Source organism: Pleurodeles waltl, chromosome 1_2 (assembly GCF_031143425.1).
Source record: "Pleurodeles waltl isolate 20211129_DDA chromosome 1_2, aPleWal1.hap1.20221129, whole genome shotgun sequence".
Lineage (NCBI taxonomy): Eukaryota > Metazoa > Chordata > Amphibia > Caudata > Salamandridae > Pleurodeles > Pleurodeles waltl.
Genome location: NC_090437.1, coordinates 729,991,697 through 730,017,425, shown reverse-complemented (window position 1 = coordinate 730,017,425; position 25,729 = coordinate 729,991,697). Strand labels below are relative to the sequence as shown.

At 46.7% G+C, this 25,729-nt stretch overlaps 1 protein-coding gene across 1 annotated transcript in view; it reads right to left on the bottom strand.

Moving 5' to 3' along the window:
- Positions 1 to 25,729, bottom strand: part of GUCY1B1 (guanylate cyclase 1 soluble subunit beta 1) — a 392,747-nt gene that overhangs the window by 91,705 nt on the left and 275,313 nt on the right. The gene's annotated exons all lie outside the window — the stretch shown is intronic.

The following is a 25,729-nucleotide window of genomic DNA, read 5'->3' as shown; positions in this document are numbered from 1 at the left end:
CGTGCCTTTCAACATACAAAGTCAAGCATGTTCAGGCAAAATCAACGTTAAACTAATGTTAACTGCAGCCGCTTTGAATTTCCTATCTGTTCCTCTTGTTCCTCTTTTTACATGTCAAGGAGCAGCGACTTAAGGCAAGATAAAAGCATTACACTGGTTACTCATGTGCAACACCAAAATGCTTCCCACACAGGCACCCGGTGACATCAACATTCTTCCAACTAAGCATTTCCCCACGGTCTAGTGTGTTACCTGCCCGCCAAAACACTTCAGCGCCTCTCCGACGGCATGAAGCACTATATAAATGCATGTACAATACAATAGGAAGATCTGATCCCCGTCCGTTTCCACAAACCCACTGCTAAAGGGATAAATATATAACAGTGAATGAACAGTGATTCTCAACTGGAGGATGCACAATTCACTTCTTCCCATTATTAATGGAAAGACTTTCAGAGAAAACCTATCACTTGTCTTTGTTCCTTGCAGTGTTCTGATGCTTTTAACTTTTGTACAGTACCTGGAAGCAGCACATGAATAGGTGTGACTAAATGATGCTTCTCTGAGCCTGCAGTGTTAAAAGTTTATATTTCTGGCGTGAACTAATGTGATTCCCATACTGTGAAAAAGAGAGTATGAGATTTCATGTAGATGCTGCTTTTGCTATACTTGTTCACTGTGTGCCACAGAAGCTTGTACTCTGGATGCCCATTTGATATATGTGCTGTGTGAGCAAGACGATCTTGCACTACTTGTGCCCATATTCTCTCGGTTGAGTGTGCATTGGGGATTGTGCAATGCTGACGGCTGGACTTTAATTGTTTAATGTGTGGAAGGAAACCTGCAGCAGCTTCTCCCCATTTACAGCTAGTGCAACACATTTTACGGCCTTACTTCTCCCTGTGCTTGTATTTTGTGCAATGTTTTAGCACGAATCAGACCGAAGATCGTCAGAGCACTGCACAACAGAATCAGACTACATTACACTTGTTTTGAAAGCATTGAGTGATTAAGGGCCTGGTTACAACTTTGGCAGAGGGGGTTAATCCGTCCCAAATGAGACGGATATCCCACCCACCGTATTACGAGTTCAATGGGATATGATGGACTCGTAATACGGCAGGGGGGATATCCGTCACATTTGGGACGGATTAACCCCCTCCACCAAAGTTGTAATCAGGCCCTAAGTGTCTTGCCCAGATTTACAGGATGCCAAACCGAGGCCTGAATCCAAACCCGGTCCTCATGTTCCAAAGTTATCCACTTCAGCTTCATTTGCCATTCTGCCTTTCTTCTCGAGAGCAGCAGTGTGTTAACTTCTGTATAGTCAAGCTGTCCTCACCAAGCTTTCCTGACATGCAGCATATTAACACAATGGGCAGTAGCACGGGCTGTGTACTTGGGAACACGCTTACAACCGCCTTACGCTGCCATAGCATCATTTTATTTATGCTACGGTGGCACAGACCAGTCCCCAACCCTGCACCATATTTACAAACTGGCGCAATGTGACCATTGCACCAGTTTGTAAACCCTTGTGCCACATTATTCCGGTGCCAGGTATAATGTATGCAGGGGAGGCATTACCACACTAGGAGGCCTATTGGAATGGGGCAGTGACATCTACAAGATTTAAGTGAATCTTTCTAGTGTAATTTTTTAACGCCTGCTCAAAGACAGGTGTTAAAGTGATGCCTGGCTATTTTAAATGGGTGTATCAGAGCTGTTCTGGACTTTTTTTATGCTAGTCCAGCAAAGCCCACTACTGCGTCAGCTGTGCTAACAAGAGGCATGGTGTGCTGTATTGTAAATACAGCGCTGCCATGGTGTTATTAGGGGGGGAGGGCGCAGGGCAGCGCAAGCATACTGGAGCATCATGATTGATGCCCTAATTTGTTGTAAATGAGGCCCTTGGTATGTCATGGACCCTAGTGCAAAGAAGGAAATGGGCCCTCTGGCTGCTGTCTGAATGTTTTTTGAAAAATGCAATATTCTGGGTTCAGTGGGCCCCTCAGGCACTGATCCCCGGTGCTACTGGGCCTGCTGCACCAATGGAAGCTACGCCCCTGAGTAGCAATGCAACCTTTCATGGCACAAGCGATAGGTGCAGGACAGGTGACAGCAGGATATACTTCCTCACACACACAGACCTGGTACAACTTGCACAGCAGCAACACAAGATTCTCTGTATGGGACATAAAAACTCACTACATAATCATGTAATACCTTTTCTGTGGTTTTCTCAGGCTTGGAATTTGGTTTTCAATGCGCAGAAGTCAAAATGATTGGGATGGTTGATACATGCTAATTTGCTATGGCAAATAACACGGAAGCTGCTTGGATAAAAGGCATCCTTTTAGAAGTAGGTCTAGAGTGCAGAAAGCCAGACCTATTCGTTTTAGCAATATCTGTTTATTGTGTTTATTGGTGTTGTCATGCCTCACATTATTTTTTTTATTGTTTTTTTAAAATTTATTTCTGAGATGCCAGATACTGCAAACTGTCAATGCGCCACTCGCTTCACTGTTAAGGGCTCTGGGCACTGTATTTTCTACTTGCATTCCAACATGGCCACCATGTGCACACATGCATGCATGTGTCACGATGGTTGCACATTGTTAGAAATGGGGTCTTTGTTTTGGCAGTTAGTTTGCACTTTGTCCAAGCAGGGACCCTCACTCTAGTCAAGGCAAAGGAGATACACACTCAAGATAACCTCCGTTCATCCCCTTGGTAGCTTGGCAAAATCAGTCAGGCTTATTTCAGAGGCAATGTGTAAAATATTTGTACCCAGACACAGTAATACAGTAAAAACACTACAAAATGGACTCCACACCAGTTTAGAAAAATAGGCAATATTTAACTAAATCAAGCAATACCAAAATGACAAAAATCCAACATACACAAGTCAAGATATGAATTTTTAAAAGAATAAGAGTTTTACTCGATCAAAAACAATGGAAATGTTGATTTTACACAAAGTACCTGGTTTGCATCAAAAATAAAGCCACACGGGGAGCGTGCGTTGGAAAAGTCAGCGATGAGTTGATTCCTTACTCGCAAGTGAGGCCGTGTGTCATTTCTTCTCTGGTAAGGTAGGTGATGTGTTGTTTTTTCTCCCTTGTAAGAAAGCGATGCGTCAATTTCTAGGCAGAACCAATAGGAACGCTCTGAAGCACTGGAGTACCACCAGCACACAGGTTGACCCAGGCTCAGCAACCTTAGGCTCATTATATAGGATACCATCCTCCTAGTAAATGAGATGTGAACCAGACTCCTTGCCAGATACCTGGTCTGCAGCCTGGTGCGCAAGCCCTCCAGAGAAGGGCATGTCTTCTTTGCCTCACAGAATGCTTCCCTGTTGGGTCCCCCTTCCTGTTGCCACTGAGTCACCTCAGGGACCTCCCCCAGTTCAGCCACTTGTTCCCCTGTAGGCTCTGAGGCATCCCCCTGAGGTTCCGCCTCCTCCCGGATGGTGGGAACATCTGGGGCTGGTTACCTGTGCCCCTTTCCCTTACTCCTTCTGGCAGACACCTGGGCCACTCTTTCAGGCTCCAGGGTCCCCTGTTCACCCTGATGGGCTGCCATTGACTGGCTGGACACACACACACACACACACCAAAGTGAGACCTGTGCTCCACCTCTTTCCAAAGGGAATACTCAAGGTCATTAGCAAGCAGAAAATCTGCAGGAATGGTTGGACTCACAGCTATTCTCAAGGCACTTGAGACCCCTCCCCATTCAAAGGGAACCTGCAGCACTCTGCACAGGCCCTCTGAGTTGTCTACCACAATTACTTGGTGAAGTAGGTGGGGATCTATCTGCTCTTCAGACACCAAGTGACTTCTCACAGTAGTCACACTGGCTCCTGTGTCTCTCAGTGCCTCCACCCTCAGTCAATTGATGGTCACCCACTTGCCTGCACTTTTTAGTGTTCTCAGGCGCAAGTGTCCTCTGGACCATCTTACTGTCCCCTTGTGAGACAAGGGTCATCTCAGCTGGCTTCCACCCACCCAGAACCTTCTCCTCCCAAAGCATTACACTGGCCAAACCCTGTGACTGAGCACCAGTGGGTGATGGTGTCCACTTGAGGCACTTGGGATCCCCTCTCACATGACACACCTGGTCACATGTATAACACTTGTGGGGACCCCCCTCTGCAGGTCTCCCTTTAGAAAAACCATGGCTTCTATTCAACTGGGGGCTGGGAAACCTTACCTTGGGAATTAGGTTGGGGCACTTTAGAGAACTCCCCCCGTTCACCTTTACCCCCTTATTCTTCTGAGAGAGACCCTGCCCACCCTTGGTGTGGTCTCCCCCATACCTCCTTTGGACAGTGGTAATCTCCCGATGGTCCGCTTCCTGTGCAAGCTTCCTGGGCTCAGTCAGCTTGCTGTCAATCAGGTGCTGGCGCAGCTCTGGAAAACAAAGCATGTACAACTGCTCCCAAGCAATTGAGTTGTAAAGTCCCTCATAAGTTGTTACCTAACTGCCCTTCACACAACCACCCAGTGACCTGCAGAAAGAATCAAGACATTCCAACCATGTTTGGGATTCTTTCCTTTTGTAGGACCTAAACGTGTCCTTGTACTGCTCAGGGGTCAGATCATACCTTGTGAGTAGGGTGTCCTTCATGATAGTGTAGCTGGGTCTCAGAGGATCCCCTAAGAATGTCAGAGTATCCCTCCCCTTTACCTCAAAGTGCTTCCACAGACCCACCCCACAATGTGCTTCAGGAACCATGTTCATGTGGACAGCAGACTCATACCCCTTAAACCACAGGTATATGTCATCCTCCCTCTTGTAATCCCTTACTAAGTCCTTTGGAATGTGTATGCTCCTCTCAGGCTGAACTGAGGTACGACTGCCACCATCTCTACTAGACTAGCTCCTCTGATCTAGTTCCCTCAAACTAAGCTCATCAGCCAGGAGCATCTTCTTCTCTTCACAGGTAAGCCTCCTCTCCCTCATTTCCATTTTGAGCCTCTCTAACTTCAACTGGTGAACCCTCTCTGCCTATCTGTCCTGCAACTCTTCAGGAGTCAGACCCTTAGAGGACACATTTTCTACCCGTACTGGAGACCCTCCACCCAGGCAATACATGTCTCTCTACTAAGCCCTCATGGCTGTTTTGCACCTCCTCACCCTCATTCTCCTCCTCTGTGTGCCCCCCAACCTCCTTGGCTGTCACTCAGGCCCTCAGTGCCTTTTGCAGCTCCTACTTCCTGGCAGAGCTCCTAATGGGACAGACAAGATCCTTACTGAACTGTTTCAGTTGAACAACTGTATAACTCGCCAGCTTCTCCAACTCAAAACCAGCTCCAACTGGTGCATCTCCAGATTGGCGCATGACTGCAAAACAGTTCAAAGTTCCAAGGCAGAACAATGAGTTCCCAATGAGAAGTTTAAAAATCAAAAATGGAAGGAGAAGAAGTCCAAAAAGAGAAAAAGCAAAATCACAAAACAAATGGTATGTGGTCACATAATGGTTAGCACTGAAAATAGTAGTGTACATTTATTCACTGTATGTCAAGTACAAATACAAGTCCAATCCTCTCTGCTGATCACCGATGTTAGAAATAGGATCTCTGGTTGGCAGTCAGTTTGCACTCTATCCAAGCAGGGAGCCTCACTCTAGTCAGGGTAAAGGTGGTACACACTCAAGATACCCCCTGCTCATCATCTTGGTAGCTTGGCACAAGCAGTCAGGTTTATCTCAGAGGGAATGTGTAAAGCATTTGTACCAACACACACAGTAATACAGTGAAAACACTACAAAATGGACCCCACACCAGTTTAGAAAAATAGGCAATATGTATCTAAATCAAACAAGACCAAACAACAAAAATCCAACATACACAAGTCAAGATATGAATTTTCAAAAGAAAAAGAGTCTTACTCAATAGGAAACAATAAAAATATTGATTTTACACAAAGTACTAGGTTTGCATCAAAAATAAAGCCCCACGGGCGATCGTGCATCGGAAAAGTCAGTGATGTGTCAACAGTGTAAGTGTAGAACTAAGGTCCTCATTTAAGAAAAGTGGCACTGCACCGGGTGCAGCTCCACTTTCTTGCACCCCTTATTACCTCCCTAATGGCCCCTTGTGTGCGCTGTATCTAGATATGGCGTACCATGGCGGTAGTCAGGGGAACTAGCTTCAACATATTTTACACTAGTTCGGAACTTTGCAGGATTAGCGTAAAAAATATTGATGCTAATCCTGCAAAGCCCATTGAAAACAATGGCGTGCCTCCTTTTAACACCTTCTCTGAGCAGGTATTAAAAGTGCCAAAATAAATGAAGCAAAGAAGTCTTTTAGATTTCTTTGTGCCATTTCTTCGGCTGCCCTAATGGGGAACGCCCCCTTTACATACATTATGCCAGACACAGGCATAATGTAGCGCAAAGGGTTACAAAGTGGTGCAATGCTGCACTGCTGAACTTGTGTCTGTGTGTGTGTGTTCCGCATTCCAGGGAGGATGGTATTGGAACTAATCATGTGTTCAGAATTACCTGGTGCAACTCAAATCATCAAGCATCAGATGTTGCGCCTCATTCCAGGGAGGCCCTGCACTGATAACTTTTCATGTCTGAGTGGAATTTTTCTGGTGTGACTCAAGTCATTGTGTACCAGACAGACATTGGCCCTCGTTACAACCTTGGCGGGCGGCAGAAGCCGCCCACCAAGGTTGGACCGCCGGGCGGGTGCCAATGTGGACGCACTCCCGCCGCGGCCATTATGAGATCCCCGCTGGGCCGGCGGGCGGAAACCTGGTTTCCGCTTGCCGGCCCAGCGGGGATCACAGCCCCAACACAGGAGCCGGCTCCAAATGGAGCCGGCAATGTTGCGGCTGTGTGACGGGTGCAGTTGCACCTGTCGTGCTTTTCACTGTCTGCCGTGCAGACAGGGCCGTGGCAGGGGGCCCCGCAACTCCCCTTACCGCCAGCCTTTTCATGGCCATTTGAACCGCCATGAAAAGCCTGGCGGTAGGGGGACTCGTAATCCCCTGGGCAGATTAAAACCGCCGGGACAACTGTGGCGGGAAACCGCTGGTCCCGGCGGTGCAACTGCGGAGTTGTAATTCCCTGTGAAGCACCGCCAGCCTGTTGGCGGTGCTTCCTCTAGAACAGCCCTGGCAGTCTTTGACCACCAGGGTTGTAATGACCCCCACTGTGCCTCATTCAAGGAAGGCGATGCATTGGTAACTTTTCACATATGAGCAGAATTGTCTGGTGCGACTCAAGTCACCATGCACCAGATATTGTGCCCATCCCAGGGAGGCACTGTACTGGTCACATTGTGAGTGTGATCAGAATCGACTGGTGTGACTCAAGTCAATGAGCAGTAGTATTTGGCTAGGCTGGGCACCACTGTGAACAGCGCATTTCCCAAGTTCACCCTTCCCTGTGCTTTGTAGAAAGGGCCCCATGACAGAAGGATGGTGTGGAGAACCCCTAGTGAACTTCCAGAGCTGTAGCCAAACCTCTATTTGTCGACCGTTGCCTGATCAGCCATTCTCTCTTTCTATCCCCCACCTTTGCCCCAGGATCCTAAATAAGTGTAACCACCGGCCGCAAGCAGCCTAGTATCCAGAGAAAGGTTACTACATCTCTAGCTCTAGGGGGTGGGAATTGGTTGGAGGGTGGAGGAAGGTTTGGGTGCAAGAGAGGTCTGCAAACTCATTGACAACTCACCTGCTGAATGATAGAGCATTACATTAGGGTGCTGAAAGCTAGTGTGTGTGAGTGTGTGTATTCTATCCTACCTGATATTCATGGCACTGCGTAGTGCTGCAGAGGGAGTGATTGCCTGAAATTGATTTCACCACACATAGGGGGTGCTATGCACGTTGTTTACTATTACGATCGGTTGACATTGAAGTTTACCTGTGCTGTCTAGACCGTGGAGCTATTTTAAAAGTGCTGAGATTCTTTGTATGTACACATTGCTGCTATCATTGGGAACCAGGATACATCCTATGACAGTTTGATACTGAATTGGAGGTGATCACTAGTGTAGGTCTTGTGCTGCCAATGTGTTGGCACTGCATGAGGGTGCTGGGAGGGGAAGTATTATTGTTTCTCATGTGGACATACTGTTAATGTTGTATTAACACAGTTGGTAAGCAATACAAGTTATATATCTAAATGTGATTGATGCCCAGACTTACATGATATTCATGTTGTGTTAATTAATGCGTTCTTAATACAAACTTTATTTACTTACATCCTGTGTGAAGTCTCTTTTGTGATGCTCAGTGTTATTGTAGTGTGGTAGTGCTGTACCAATGCTTTACAAATTGCCCCTATGATAAGCCTGATTGTTCTGTTCCAAGCTACACAAGGGTGAGCGCAGGTTATACAGTGATGGGAGATCTAGGTTCTGCCTGAATAGGGCCTCACCTTAGCCAACGAGAATGTGCCACCTCAAACACTACAACATCCCTCAAAGTTTAAAAAAGAATGCTAAGATGCAGCCGGAGTTGGCCGCATCATAGCTGTTTTATTCTGTTTACATTTGGCTGTGCTTCTATGCAACATGGCAAAAAATAAAAACATTATAGAAGCCTTTTTTTAAATGCTTTGCTACTTAATTTCCCATTTGATGCCTTTCCTTGGACTATGTGAAAACAAGATAGTGTTTTTACAATGAATATAAGTAGCATAGCTCTTTTCAGATGCAAGTTGAAGGGCTCTGGAACAGAGTAACTGTAGGTCCAGGAGGACTGCATTTATGTATCACTTTACATATAACCACAGACATTTTACATTGGTCCAATGTGGCTATCCTCCAAGTATGGCATTGGTCTAGCCCACCTGCACCCACATTGGACACCCCTGTTCTACAGGGCTTTGACAGCTCTTAGGACTACGATACCCTATCCCAGTTCTGTTTTTCTGTTATTTGCCATTGTAATCAGAGTTTAATTCAATTTGCACAATTACCATGAACCTGGGCTATATATTCCATAATCCATTGGCCAGTATGAAAGTCCAGGGATTCAACATGATAGCTGCACCTATTTAGAGGTGAAATATTTAAAAGTAACAGAGTTCGTTTTTTGAGGAAACTACATTTACCATGATGCAATGGGGCTGATTACTTGCTGGGATGTTAGGCAGGTGTGCTCCAAACTGTTTGTGACTTTAAAAAGGCTCCCTTGAGCCACTGGGCTGACGAGCTCTGGAGCAGGCACCAGCATGCCAGTGAAGAGGTATTGAAACCAGATGATTAATGGCAGCATTTCCAGCACCCCGCAAATGTGCTTTATTTGTTCTCTGCTGAAGAAGGGATTAACCCAGAAACACATATGTGTCCAGAGATGCACAGCAAAGGCTGCACCTATTTAGAGGTGAAATATTTAAAAGTAACAGAGTTCGTTTTTTGAGGAAACTACATTTACCATGATGCAATGGGGCTGATTACTTGCTGGGATGTTAGGCAGGTGTGCTCCAAACTGTTTGTGACTTTAAAAAGGCTCCCTTGAGCCACTGGGCTGACGAGCTCTGGAGCAGGCACCAGCATGCCAGTGAAGAGGTATTGAAACCAGATGATTAATGGCAGCTTTTCCAGCACCCCGCAAATGTGCTTTATTTGTTCTCTGCTGAAGAAGGGATTAACCCAGAAACACATATGTGTCCAGAGATGCACAGCAAAGGCTGCACCTATTTAGAGGTGAAATATTTAAAAGTAACAGAGTTCGTTTTTTGAGGAAACTACATTTACCATGATGCAATGGGGCTGATTACTTGCTGGGATGTTAGGCAGGTGTGCTCCAAACTGTTTGTGATATCCCTGATGAGTAATCTGATAATGTTACACACAGATCTGAACTGTAGCGTATTTAATCTTTGATTTTCAGTTAGGTGAAAACAGGCTTTGAGTTTATGGAGTTTTAAATCTGACTAAACATGACATGTGACCTTTCGTTTCACCACTCAGGGATAAGAAGGTATTGTTTTCTAAAAGGGTGGCATGCAAAATCACAGTATAATATGCTCTCCAGTTCTGGGCATGTAACATTATGTTTTTTTTTAAGTGCTACATGTTGTCACATAGTTCTTTTAAGCCCTTGCATAAAAAAGAAGCAATGTAAAGAGGCAGAGATGGCTAGTAGTGCAGAGGAGAGTTTAGCACAGTAAAAATAGTAGTATTGACAGAAATAAAAAATTTCGATTTACCAAAGCAACCCACATACCTGGGAAAGGGAGAGGTATTTCCAGGGCTGGCTCAGGTGGATTATTTATGGTACATCAGTATCTACTTCCAGCTTCTGTCTTGTAACATCAGTACCTATTGACCCTCTTCATTCAGGGTACATCAGTACTTACTACCTGCTTCTTTCATCTGCACCATACCCGCTACATGTACTTCTTATGTGATGTCATTGTCTTTTTCTTTCATATGACATTAACACCCTCTGCTTCTTTTGTGTGATACACCAGAGCACGCTGCCTGAATGTTTCATGTAATATCGATGCTCAATACCGTCTTGTCTGTGTTACAGCAGTGCCTTCTGTTCAGTTTTCATGATACATTAGCCCTGCTTTCTGCTTCTTTCATTTGCCCAGTGACCACTTTTTAAATAATATCATTCTCCACTTTTGGTTGATTTTAGCTGCCAGATATATATATATATATGTATATGTATATGTATATGCATATATGTATATATGTGCGTGTATATATATATATATATATATATATATATATATATATATATATATATGTATATATATATATATATATATATATATATGTATATATATATATATATATAAAACAGATAAGTACATGTCCCACCTCTTACATACACTGCATCCTGCCCCTGCCCATTGGCCCATGGGGCACCCTGCCCATGGGGCTACCTAGGGCCTACCTTAGTGGTGCCTTACATGTATAAAAAGGAAAGGTTTAGGCCTGGCAAGTGGGTACACTTGCCAAGTCGAATTGGCAGTTTAAAACTGCACAGAGATCTGAGACATGTTTACAGGGCTACTTATGTGGGTGGCACAACTAGCACTGCAGGACCACTACTAGTATTTGATTTATAGGCCCTGGAGACCTCTAGTTCACTGTACTACAGACTTAGTTAATCAAATATGCCAATCATGCAAAGTCAATTACACATACATTTTACATATGAGCACTTGCACTTTACCACTGGATAGCAGTGAAAAAGTGCCCAGAGGAACAAAAACATCAACGTCCAGCACACATCAACAACCTGGGAAACAGAGGCAAAAAGTTAGGGGAGACCACTCTAAGGATGCCAAGTCTAACATGTGCCACCCTCAGCTGAAAGTGGAGAGCAACTATCGAACCTCATGGGAGTTCTCATCACTAAGGCAGAAGAATCTGGACAGACCATCAACATTGGTGAGTTCTCTACCAGGGCGGTGTTCCACCATAAAGTCCGTCCCCTGCAGGGAAATGGACCACCTGTAAAGTTTTTGACTCTCACCCCTCATCTTCATTAACCATCTGAGGGGCCTGTGGTCAGTCTGAACCCAGAAGTGAGTGCAAAACAAGTAGGGTCTTAGCTTCTTCAGTGCCCAGACCACAGCAAAAGCTTCACGCTCAATTGCACTCCACCTAGGTTCCCTGGGAAGTAACCTCCTGCTAATGAAGGTTACAGGTTGATCTAGGCCCTCTTCATTGAGCTGTGAGAGTGCTGCTCCTATACCATGCTCTGAGGCGTCTGTCTGCACAACAATTTCTTTGGAAAAGTCAGGTGTCTTCAGCACAGGTTCCGTGCACATGGCAGCATTCAGGGCATCAAAAGTTGTCTGGCAAGCCTCTGTACAGACCACCTTCTTTGGTTGCTTCTTGGAAGTCAACTAATTCAAGGGGGCAACAATGGTGCCATAGCCCCCGTCAAACTTCCTGTTATAGCCAGTGAGGCCTTAAAAGGCTCTCACCTCAGTCTGTGTCTTGGGATGCTCCCAAGCCAGAATGGAATACATTTTTGGCTTTAGGGGTGCCACCAGGCCACTCCCTACCTGGTGTCCCAAATACAGCACTGAACCCTGCCCTATTTGGCACTTGCTTGCCTTAATAGTGAGGCCTGCTTTTGCAAGGCCTCCAACACTCTGCAGAGGTGCTGGAAGTGTTCCTCCCAAGTGGAACTGAACATTACAAGGTCATCTAGGTATGCAGAGCTGAAGTCATTCAGCTCAGTCAATACCTGGTTGACCAATCGCTGGAATGTAGCAGGTGCAGTTTTCATCCAAAATGGCATCACTTTAAACTTGAAGTGCCCATCTGGGGTAGAAAAAGCTGTCCTCTCCTTGGCCCCCACAGTTAAGGCAATCGGCCAGTACCCAGACATCAATCAAACATGCTGAGATATTGCCAGGAATCCCCAAGGTGCCTCCTGCATTATCTGTCAGAATCCCCAGGGATTAGGGTTAAATCATATCTCTGTTCTTGGTTAAACCTTCATGTTTCTAATTAAACATAATGTGCTGTGTTACAGAATTGGTTTTTATCAATGCTTGTTTTACCAATGCCTGTTTGCTAATGTGAGCAGGTGTAGACACGTGCTTCTAAATTGGGTGTGGTGTAGACATGTGCTTCTAATTGGGTGTGGTGACTCATCCACATGTGGAAACTCAACTGCTTTCCTGATTGGCTATAAATAGCAGAGTGAAGCATGCCTCCCTGCTTGGCTTTGTTTTGCTTCCTGGTCTCAGCATCTGATTTGGCAGTCCAGCCCATGCTGTCATCCTCATATTCAGGACTTTTGAAGCGATTCTTTTCTTCGTTCCTGTACCAGCTTGCACCAGGTATTCCTCCAGCACTCTGGAAAAGACTGCAGCTAAGTGACTAGTATTCTCCAGGGAGTTTGTTCTTTGAGCGCTGCGCTTTCCTAGAACAGCTGGTGCATTTCAGACCTCGTATTTTGGCAGAGTGCTTATCTTGAATAGACAAATGCATTTCTGAACATTCTACATTATTATTGTAGTTACTTGCCTAAATGTGCTTCAGGAAATCTACTTGAGTTTAAGTACTACAAAAAGTGACAGTGCAATTTTAAAAGAGCATTTACATGACTTTTCTTTCTCTAATAGCATAACTCTTGGATTTAAATTGTGTCATTCATGCCTGTTGTAGGAAAATGGCTCCCTGTTGCAGTTACCCCCCCACTTTTTGCCTGATATTGATGTTGACTTGACTAAGACGTGTGCTGGGACCCTGCTACCCAGGCTCCAGCACCAGTGTTCTTTCAGTAAAAATGTACCATTGTTTCCACAATTGGCACACACCTGGCACACAGATAAGTCCCTTGAAAATGTACCAGTGGTACCAAGGGCCCTGTGACCAGGGTAGGTCCCTAAGGGCTGCAGCATGTGTTGTGCCACCCTAAGGGACCCCTCACCTAACACATGTGCACTGCCATTGCAGATTGTGTGTGTTGGTGGGGAGAAAAAGGCAAAGTCAACATGGAATCCCCCTCAGGATGCCATACCCACAAATACTGCCTGTGGCATAGGTAAGTCACCCCTCTAGCAGGCCTTACAGCCCTAAGGCAGGGTGTACTATACCACAGGTAAGGGCATAGCTGCATGAGCAATATGCCCCTACAGTGTCTAAGTCCATTCTTAGACATTGTAAGTACAGTGTGGCCGTATTAACTCTATGGTCTGGGAGTTTGTCAAAAATGAACTACACATTTCTATAAGGGCTACACTGACTACTGGGGAGTTTGGTATCAAACTTCTCAGCATAATAAACCCACACTGATGCCAGTGTTGGATTTCTTACAAAATGCACAGAGAGGGCATCTTAGAAGATGCCCCCTGAAATTTACCCAATCCTTCAGTGCAGGACTGACTGGTCAGTGCCAGCCTGCCGCAACCAGATGAGTTTCTGCCCCCCTGGGGTGAGAGCTGTTGTGCTCTCTAGGGACAGAAACAAAGCCTGCAAGGGGTGGAGGTGCTTCTCACCTCTCCCTGGAGGAACTGTAACACCTAGTCGGTGAGCCTCAAAGGCTCATGCCTTTTGTTATAGCACCCCAGGGCATCCAAGCTAGTTTAGATGCCCGCCCCTCTGGCCACTGCCCCCACTTTTGGCGGCAAGGCTGGAGGAGATAAGGAGAAAACAAGGAGGAGTCACCCACCAGTCAGGACTGCCCCTAAGGTGCCCTGAGCTGAGGTGACCCCTGCCTTTAGAAATCCTCCATCTTGAGATTGGAGGACTTCCCCAATAGAACTAGGGATGTGCCCCCCTCCCCTCAGGGAGGAGGCACAAAGAGGGTGTAGCCACCCTCCAGGAGTGTAGCCATTGACTACTGCCTTCCTGACCTAAACACACCCCTAAATTCAGTATTTAGGGGTGACCCAGAACCCAGGAAATCAGATTCCTGCAACCTGAAACAAGAAAAAGGACTGCTGACCTGAAAGCCCTGCAGAGACGACGGAGATGACAGCTGCTTTGGCCCCAGCCCTACCAGCCTGTCTCCTGACTCAAGAAAACTGCAACAGCAATGCATCCAACAGGGACCAGTGACCTCTGAAGCCTCAGAGGACTGCCCTGAGCCAAAGGACCAAGAAAATCCAGCGAGCAGCAGCTCTGCTCAACAACAGCAACAATTCTGCAACTTTCTTGCAACTTCAAAGACCTCACTCTTCCCGCCGGAAGCGTGAGACTTCACCCTCTGCACCTGACGCCCCCGGCTCAAGCTCCAGAGAACCAACACCACAGGGAGGACTCACAGGTGACTGCGACCTCACGAGTAGCCCGAGACGACCCCCCTGGACCCCCACATCCACGCATGCAGAGAGAATCCAGAGGCTCCCCCTGACGCGACTGCCTGTAACAAGGAACCCGACGCCTGGACCAAGCACTACACCCGCAGCCCCCAGGACCAGAAGGAACCGAACCTCAGTGCAGGAGTGACCATCAGGTGACCCTCTGCCTAGCCCAGTCAGTGGCTGGCTCGAGAAGCCCCCCTGTGCCCTGCCTACACTGCTAGAGTGACCCCCGGGCTCCTCCATTGATTTCTATCACAAACCCGACACCTGCTTTACACACTGCACCGGCCGCCTCTGCGCCGCTGAGGGTGTGTTTAGTGTGCCTACTTGTGTCCCCCCCAGTGCTCTACAAAACCCCCCTGGTCTTCCCTCCGAAGACGCAGGTACTTACCTGTTGGCAGGCTGGAACCGGAGCACCCCTGTTCTTCATAGACGCCTATGTGTTTTGGGCCCTCCTTTGACCTCTGCACCTGACCGGCCCTGTGTTGCTGGTGCGGTGACTTTGAGATTTCCTTGAATCCCCAATGGTGGGCTGCCTATGCCCAGGAACCTGAACTTGTAAGTGCCTTACTTACCTGAAAAACTAACCATTACTTACCTCCCCCAGAAACTGTTGATTTTTGCACTGTGTCCACTTTTAAAATAGCGTACTGCCATTTTAACTAAAACTGTGTATGTTACTGCTCTAATTCAATGTTCCTAACTTACCTGTGTGGAGTACCTTGCATTTGATGTATTTACTTCAAATCTTGAATCTTGTGGTTCTAAAATAAATTAAGAAAATATATTTTTCTATATAAAAACTATTGGCCTGGAGTTAAGTCTTTGAGTGTGTGATCCTCATTTACTGCTTCTGTGTGTACAACAAATGCTTAACACTACCCTCTGATAAGCCTATTGCTCAACCACACTACCACAGAATAGAGCATTAGTATTATCTAATTTTGCCACTATCAACCTCTAAGGGGAACCCTTGGACTCTGTGCACACTATCGGTCACTTTGAGATAGTACATACAGAGCCAACTTCTTACACCTGTACTGTATTTCAGGTTTGAGGAATTTGCTTTTGAAGGGTTTTTCACACACAGTGAAACCAAATCAAACTGTGCCACCCTAACTGCTTAAACCCAGAGTGGACATTTGTATTTCTTGGATTGTTTTGTTCCTTTTAGTTTAACCCTATGCATGCAGGAAAGTTACACATTATAAAATTAATGCCATTGTTTGTCTTTCTGTTGCATGATAACTGTAACCACAGTTCTAATTGTAGTGTGCAACAGTGAATCTCTGTGAAGCCAGCCCTAGTGTCGCAGTACTTATTGTTATGGTACTCAGTTTGGGTTTTTGGTAATGCAGTGTTAGTAATTGTGCCAACAGTTATTATTATCCAAGAAAAGTGCTGGAGCATCCTGGTGTTCTTCTACTGCTCCCGTACCCAAATCAGATAGAGAGATTCAGTTTCAAGGAAGTTGAGTGCACTAACTCTACTATCACTCTGTGAACAACGACCTGCCCCCTGAAGACACATGGGGCCTGATTCTAACTTTGGAGGACAGTGTTAAACCGTCCCAAAAGTGGCGGATATACCACCTACCGTATTACGAGTTCCATAGGATATAATGGACTCGTAATACGGTAGGTGGTATATCCGCCACTTTTGGGACGGTTTAACACCGTCCTCCAAAGTTAGAATCAGTCCCATGGTGCCTGGCTAGACCGGCAAGACGTGGCAGTGTTTTGTCTCTTTCTCTTCCACTCCCCCTTTCCTTTTGAGACACCTGCAGGGGCTTCTGTGTCCACCAGGAAGTGCCGAGAGGTGTTCCAGAAGGTCGGGGTATACCATTGCCCCTGCAGGCATCCTGCTTTTCAGGTGAGTGGCCCGTCTCGACAGATATTTGGCAGCTCCTAACCAATCTATGAGCTCCTCAGCTTGGAGAACATGGTGCGTGTCAGTTTTAGTGACACCAGTAGTCCAAACAGGACTTGAGTTCTGGGGTGGCACCAGGAACGGCAGCCTCTGGGACCAAGACCACTGGGCTGGCCCAAGGACTGCTAGAAAACTCAATCACCCTAGGGCTAACGTCTTAGACACCTTTTTTTTATGCTAGCCTTAACCTTATCAGGCAGCCTTAAATCATCTGTTTAATGGGTGGACCCCTGGAATCAGGGAGAACGGGGAGGCAAACTGACCCAATACCTGGTGACAGTACCTCTGCTGTTCTGAGGTCAGTGTGGGGGAGAGGTTCACACACTCCACAGACCCATCTTTCTCTCCAGAAGACAGGAGGTCAGGGAGAGGCTTGCTCTCTTCCTCCAGCCCATCATCTGTTGCTAAGAGCATTGACAATTCAATCCGCTCAAAGTGGGGTTTGAGACAGTTCACATGCAGGACCCTTAAGGGGTTCCTGGGAGTCCGCAAGTCCACCAGGTAGGTGACTTCACTCTTGCGCTCCACCATCTCAAATGGCCCAGTCCACTTGTCCTGTAGCACCCTAAGCTCCACTGGGGCCATCACCCACACATTTTGCCCAGGATGAAACTCGACCAGAGTGGCATTCTGGTCATATCACCGTTGCATCTCTGCCTGCCTTGGTTCTAGGTTCTCTTCTGCGAGAGCTATGAAGCGGGCAGTCTAATTTCAGAAAGTCAGCATGTAGCAAAATTCATCCTGGGGAGGTTTACTTGGGGCTTTCTGTAGGAAAGTACCATCTTGCCTGGCATGTTACCCCCATTTTTCACTGTATATATGGTGTTTTAGTTGTATGTGTCACTAGGACCCTGGTAACCCAGGGCCCCAATGCTCATAAGTGTGCCTGAATGTGTTACCTGTGTAGTGACTAACTGTCTCACTGAGGCACTGCTAATCAGAACCTCAGTGGTTATGCTCTCTCATTTCTTTCCAAATTGTCACTAACAGGCTAGTGACCATTTTTACCAATTTACATTGGCTTACTGGAACACCCATATAATTCCCTAGTATATGGTACTGAGGTACCCAGGGTATTGGGGTTCCAAGAGATCCCTATGGGCTGCCGCATTTCTTTTGCTACCCATAGGGAGCTCTGACAATTCTTACACAGGCCTGCCACTGCAGCCTGAGTGAAATAACGTCCACGTTATTTCACAGCCATTTTACACTGCACTTAAGTAACTTATAAGTCACCTATATGTCTAACCTTTACCTGGTAAAGGTTAGGTGCAAAGTTACTTAGTGTGAGGGCACCCTGGCACTAGCCAAGGTGCCCCCACATTGTTCAGGGCCAATTTCCCTGACTTTGTGAGTGCGGGGACACCATTACACGCGTGCACTACATATAGGTCACTACCTATATGTAGCTTCACAATGGTAACTCCGAATATGGCCATGTAACATATCTATGATCATGGAATTGCCCCCTCTATGCCATCCTGGCATAGTTGGCACAATCCCATGATCCCAGGGGTCTGTAGCACAGACCCTGGTACTGCCAAACTGCCCTTCCTGGGATTTCACTGCAGCTGCTGCTGCTGCCAACCCCTCAGACAGGCATCTGCCCTCCTGGGGTCCAGCCAGGCCTGGCCCAGGATGGCAGAACAAAGAACTTCCTCTGAGAGAGGGTGTGACACCCTCTCCCTTTGGAAAATGGTGTGAAGGCAGGGGAGGAGTAGCCTCCCCCAGCCTCTGGAAATGCTTTCTTGGGCACAGATGTGCCCAATTCTGCATAAGCCAGTCTACACCAGTTCAGGGGACCCCTTAGCCCTGCTCTGGCGCGAAACTGGACAAAGGAAAGGGGAGTGACCACTCCCCTGACCTGCACCTCCCCTGGAAGGTGTCCAGAGCTCCTCCAGTGTGCTCCAGACCTCTGCCATCTTGGAAACAGAGGTGCTGCTGGCACACTGGACTGCTCTGAGTGGCCAGTGCCACCAGGTGACGTCAGAGACTCCTTGTGATAGGCTCCTTCAGGTGTTGCTAGCCTATCCTCTCTCCTAAGTAGCCAAACCCTCTTTTCTGGCTATTTAGGGTCTCTGTCTCTGGGGAAACTTTAGATAACGAATGCAAGAGCTCATCCGAGTTCCTCTGCATCTCTCTCTTCACCTTCTGCCAAGGAATCGACTGCTGACCGCGCTGGAAGCCTGCAACACTGCAACAAAGTAGCAAAGACGACTACTGCAACTCTGTAACGCTGATCCTGCCGCCTTCTCGACTGTTTTCCTGGTGGTGCATGCTGTGGGGGTAGTCTGCCTCCTCTCTGCACTAGAAGCTCCGAAGAAATCTCCCGTGGGTCGACGGAATCTTCCCCCTGCAACCGCAGGCACCAAAAAGCTGTATTACCGGTCCCTTGGGTCTCCTCTCAGCACGACGAGCGAGGTCCCTCGAATCCAGCAACTCTGTCCAAGTGGCCCCCACAGTCCAGTGACTCTTCAGTCCAAGTTTGGTGGAGGTAAGTCCTTGCCTCACCTCGCTAGACTGCATTGCTGGGAACCGCGACTTTTGCAGCTACTCCGGCCTCCGTGCACTTCCGGCGGAAATCCTTTGTGCACAGTCCAGCCTGGGTCCACGGCACTCTAACCTGCATTGCACGACCTCCTACGTTGTTCTCCGGCTACGTGGGACTTCTTTGTGCGACTTCGGGTGAGCACCATTTCACGCATCCTCGTAGTGCCTGTTTCTGGCACTTCTCTGGGTGCTACCTGCTGCTAAGAAGACTCCTTGTCTTGCTCGACGTCCCCTCTACGTCCTGGTCCAATTTGCGACCTCCTGGTCCCTCCTGGGCCACAGCAGCATCCAAAAACGCTAACCGCACAATTTGCAGCTAGCAAGGCTTGTTGGCATTCTTTCGGCGGGAAAACACTTCTGCACAACTCTACAAGGCGAGTGGGATCCGTCCTCCAAAGGGGAAGTCTCTAGCCCTTTGCGTTCCTGCAGATACCGCAGCTTCTTCTGTCCAGTAGAAGCTTCTTTGCACCCACAGCTGGCATTTCCTGGGCATCTGCCCATCTCCGACTTGCTTGTGACTTTTGGACTTGGTCCCCTTGTTCCACAGGTACCCCAGATTGGAAATCCAGCGTTGTTGCATTGTTGGTTTGTGTCTTTCCTGCATTATTCCTCTAACACGACTTCTTTGTCCTTAGGGGAACTTTAGTGCACTTTGCACTCACTTTTCAGGGTCTTGGGGAGGGTTATTTTTCTAACTCTCACTATTTTCTAATAGTCCCAACAACCCTCTACAAGGTCACATAGGTTTGGGGTCCATTCGTGGTTTGCATTCCACTTTTGGAGTATATGGTTTGTGTTGCCCCTATCCTATTGTAACTATACATTGTTTGCACTGTTTTCTAAGACTATACTGCATATTTTTGCTATTGTGTATATATATCTTGTGTATATTTCCTATCCTCTCACTGAGGGTACACTCTAAGATACTTTGGCATATTGTCATAAAAATAAAGTACCTTTATTTTTAGTATAACTGTGTATTGTGTTTTCTTATGATATTGTGCATATGACACTAAGTGGTACTGTAGTAGCTTCACCCGTCTCCTAGTTCAGCCTAAGCTGCTCTGCTAAGCTACCATTATCTATCAGCCTAAGCTGCTAGACACCCTATACACTAATAAGGGATAACTGGGCGTGGTGCAAGGTGCAAGTACCCCTTGGTACTCACTACTAGCCAGTCCAGCCTCCTACTTTGGTGGTGCAGTGGTGGGATAAGTGATTTGAGACTACTTACCACTCTTGTCATTGTACTTTTCATAAGAGAAAAATATACAAAACAAGGTCAGTGTATATACACATAGCCAAAAGGTTTTTCATTTCCTCTTTTCACTCTTTTCTAAGTGCTGAAAAGTACTTCTAAACTTTCTAAAAAGTTTTTAAAGTTTTTTTCTCTGTCTTTCTAAAAGCTCTGACAAACTTTTTCTCTTTTTCTATCACTTTAACTCTCTCTAAAAATGTCTGGCACAGGCCAAAATGTTGATCTGTCCAAACTTGCATATGATCACCTTAGCTGGAAAGGAGCAAGGAGTCTCTGCATAGAGAGAGGTTTGAGTGTAGGGAAGAATCCTTCCTTGGAACTGTTACTTAACATGCTTAGAGAACAAGATAAGGCTAAAAGTGCCCCATCTGTTGAAAAAGTAGCTAATGGTTCTCAATCTGATCCAGGGACTCCCCCAGGTAAAGGTTCAGGAAATAAACTTCTTAGCCTTCCCATTACAAGACAGTCTAGCATAGTTGGTAATGATGAAGAGCCACACCATACAAATAGTGTTGTCTCACATCATAGCAAAAGCATTTACTCACACCACAGTGGTACTGATGTTTCTGTTAGCCAAGCTGTTAGGGTGCCCTCTGTAAGGGACATGTCTCCTTCTGTTCATTCCCATCATACCTCTGTATCTAGAAATGTCCCTCCCACCAACCCTGATGACAGATTGTTAGAAAGGGAACTCAATAAGTTGAGGGTGGAACAAACCAGACTGACGCTTAAAAAGCAACAGCTGGATTTGGATAGACAGTCTTTAGAATTAGAGAAGGAAAGACAGAAGTTGGGTTTAGAAACCCATGGTGGCAGCAGCAGTATTCCCCATAGTCATCCTGCAAAAGAGCATGATTCCAGGAATCTGCACAAGATAGTTCCCCCTTATAAGGAGGGGGATGACATTAACAAGTGGTTTGCTGCACTTGAGAGGGCCTGTGTTGTACAGGATGTCCCTCAAAGGCAGTGGGCTCCTATCCTATGGCTATCATTTAGTGGAAAAGGTAGGGATAGGCTCCTTACTGTGAAAGAAAGTGATGCCAATAATTTTACAGTACTTAAGAATGCACTCCTGGATGGTTATGGCTTAACCACTGAACAATACAGGATAAAGTTCAGAGATACCAAAAAGGAGTCTTCACAAGACTGGGTTGATTTCATTGACCATTCAGTGAAGGCCTTGGAGGGGTGGTTACATGGCAGTAAAGTTACTGATTATGACAGCCTGTATAACTTGATCCTGAGAGAGCATATTCTTAATAATTGTGTGTCTGATTTGTTGCACCAGTACTTGGTGGACTCTGATCTGACCTCTCCCCAATAATTGGGAAAGAAGGCAGACAAATGGGTCAGAACAAGGGTGAACAGAAAAGTTCATACAGGGGGTGACAAAGATGGCAACAAAAAGAAGGATGGTAAGTCTTCTGACAAGGGTGGGGACAAATCTAAAAATGAGTCTTCATCAGGCCCACAAAAACACTCTGGTGGGGGTGGTGGGTCCAAATCCTCCTTTAATCAAAACAAAGAAAAGAAACCATGGTGCTATTTATGTAAAGTAAAAGGCCATTGGACAACAGATCCCAGTTGTCCAAAGAAAAGCACCAAGCCTCCTACCACTACAACCCCTACTGCTACCCCTAGTGTCCCTACTAATAGCAGTGGTGGTGGGAGCAAACCTACTAATAGCCAATCCAAGGGAGTAGCTGGGCTCACTATTGGTAACTTAGTTGGGGTTGGCCTTGTTAGGGAGGCCACAGAGGCTGTGTTAGTCTCTGAGGGGGCTATTGATTTAGCCACCTTAGTTGCTTGTCCCCTTAATATGGATAAGTACAAGCAGCTACCCCTAATAAATGGTGTTGAGGTTCAGGCCTACAGGGACACTGGAGCCAGTGTGACTATGGTCATAGAGAAACTGGTCCACCCTGAACAACACCTACTTGGTCACCAGTACCAAGTAACCGATGCTCACAACAACACACTTAGCCACCCTATGGCTGTTGTTAATCTCAACTGGGGGGGGGGGGGTTACTGGTCCAAAGAAAGTTGTGGTAGCCACAGATTTACCTGTAGACTGTCTACTAGGAAATTATTTGGAGACATCAGCTTGGTCAGATGTGGAGTTGGAGGCCCATGCAGCAATGCTGGGCATCCCAGGGCATATTTTTGCTTTGACAAGGGCTCAGGCCAAAAAGCAAAAAGGACAGGGAAGCTTGGATCCTGGAACAATGGACCAAGTGCTCCCTAAAGCTAGGGCTAGAAGAAGCAAACCACTTCCTACTATCCCTCCCTCTACAGTGGATTCAACTTCTGAGGAAGAAGAATTCCCTCCCTGTGCAGAACCTACACCAGAGGAGCTGGAAGCAGACACTGCTGAGCTTTTGGGTGAAGGGGGGCCTGCCAGGGAGGAGCTGAGTGTGGCACAGCAAACCTGTCCCACATTAGAGGGTCTAAGACAGCAAGCTGTCAAACAGGCTAATGGGGATGTCAGTGACTCTCACAGAGTTTACTGGGAGGACAACCTCTTGTACACTGAGCATAGGGACCCTAAACCTGGAGCTGCCAGGAGATTAGTGATTCCTCAGGAGTACAGAAAGTTCCTCCTAACTCTTGCACACGACATTCCCCTAGCTGGGCACCTGGGTCAAATGAAAACTTGGGACAGACTTGTTCCCTTGTTTCATTGGCCTAGGATGTCTGAGGACACAAAAGATTTTTGTAAGTCCTGTGAAACCTGTCAAGCCAGTGGCAAGACAGGTGGCACCCCAAAGGCACCCCTTATTCCACTGCCTGTGGTTGGGGTTCCCTTTGAAAGGGAAGGGGTTGACATAGTTGTCCCCCTTGACCCTCCTACTGCTTCAGGCAATAGGTTTATCTTGGTGGTAGTGGACCATGCCACAAGATATCCTGAAGCTATTCCTTTAAGGGCCACTACAGCTCCTGCAGTGGCAAAGGCCCTCCTGGGAATATTTTCTAGGGTGGGCTTCCCAAAGGAAGTAGTATCAGACAGGGGAAGCAATTTCATGTCTGCATACTTAAAGGCCATGTGGAAGGAGTGTGGTGTAACTTACAAGTTCACTACACCCTATCATCCACAAACAAATGGACTGGTGGAGAGATTTAATAAAACTCTCAAAGGCATGATTATGGGTCTCCCTGAAAAACTCCGCAGGGGATGGGATATCCTTCTACCATGCCTCCTTTTTGCCTACAGGGAGGTACCCCAGAAAGGAGTGGGATTCAGCCCCTTTGAACTTCTTTTTGGACACCCTGTTAGGGGTCCACTCACACTTGTAAAGGAGGGTTGGGAACAACCTTTAAAAGCTCCTAAACAGGATATTGTGGATTATGTACTTGGCCTCAGATCAAGGATGGCTGAGTACATGAAAAAGGCCAGCAAAAACCTTCAAGCCAGCCAAGAGCTCCAGAAGCAATGGCATGATCAGAAGGCTGTTTTGGTTAAGTACCAACCAGGGCAGAAAGTGTGGGTCTTGGAGCCTGTGGCCCCAAGAGCACTCCAAGATAAATGGAGTGGACCCCACACAATTGTTGAAAAGAAGGGAGAAGTCACGTATTTAGTTGACTTAAACACTGCCAGGAGTCCCCTTAGGGTGCTCCATGTCAACCGCCTTAAACCCTACTATGACAGGGCTGATCTCACCCTGCTCATGGCAACTGATGAGGGACAGGAAGAAGACAGTGATCCTCTACCTGATCTGTTCTCTTCCACAGAACAAGATGCTCTTGTGGAAGGTGTAGTTTTGGCTGATTGTCTTACTGCTGAGCAGAAAGACCATTGCATAAATCTCCTAGATCAATTCTCTGAACTCTTCTCTACTGTGCCAGGTACCACTTCTTGGTGTGAGCACACTATAGATACTGGAGACAGTTTACCTGTCAAAAGTAAGATCTATAGGCAGCCTGACCATGTCAGGGACTGCATAAAGCAAGAGGTGCAGAAAAGGTTAGAACTAGGAGTGGTTGAGCACTCTGAAAGTCCATGGGCTTCTCCTGTGGTACTTGTACCAAAACCCCATTCCAAAGATGGAAAGAAGGAAATGCGGTTTTGTGTAGACTATAGAGGTCTCAACTTGGTAACCAAAACTGATGCTCACCCTATACCCAGGGCAGATGAGCTCATAGATACACTGGCATCTGCCAAGTAACTAAGCACTTTTGATTTGACTGCAGGGTATTGGCAGATCAAATTGTCAGAAGATGCTAAAACTAAAACTGCATTTTCAACCATTGGAGGACATTACCAGTTTACTGTAATGCCTTTTGGTTTGAAAAATGCACCTGCCACTTTTCAAAGGTTGGTGAACACAGTCCTGCAAGGGCTGGAAGCTTTCAGTGCAGCATATTTGGACGATATAGCTGTCTTTAGCTCCAGCTGGGATGATCACCTGGTCCACCTATGGAAAGTTTTGGAGGCCCTGCAGAAGGCAGGCCTCACTATCAAGGCTTCAAAGTGCCAGATAGGGCAGGGTAAGGTGGTTTATCTGGGACACCTTGTTGGTGGGGAACAGATTGCACCACTTCAGGGGAAAATCCAAACAATTATTGATTGGGTTCCCCCTACCACTCAGACTCAGGTGAGAGCCTTCCTAGGCCTCACTGGGTATTACAGGAGGTTCATTAAGAACTATGGCTCCATTGCAGCCCCTCTTAATGACCTCACATCCAAAAAAATGCCTAAAAAGGTATTATGGACAGCAAATTGTCAGAAAGCTTTTGAGGAGCTGAAGCAGGCCATGTGCTCTGCACCTGTCCTGAAAAGCCCTTGTTTCTCTAAAAAATTCTATGTCCAAACTGATGCATCTGAATTAGGAGTAGGGGCAGTCCTATCACAACTTAATTCTGAGGGCCAGGATCAACCTGTTGCTTTTATTAGTAGGAGGTTGACCCCTAGAGAAAAGCGTTGGTCTGCCATAGAGAGGGAGGCCTTTGCTGTGGTCTGGGCTCTGAAGAAGTTGAGGCCATACCTGTTTGGCACTCACTTCATTGTTCAGACAGACCACAAACCTCTACTTTGGCTAAAACAAATGAAAGGTGAAAATCCTAAATTGTTGAGGTGGTCCATATCCCTACAGGGAATGGACTATACAGTGGAACATAGACCTGGGAGTAGCCACTCCAATGCAGATGGACTCTCCAGATATTTCCACTTAGACAATGAAGACTCATCAGGTCATGGCTAGTCTTATTGTCCTTCGTTTGGGGGGGGGGTTGTG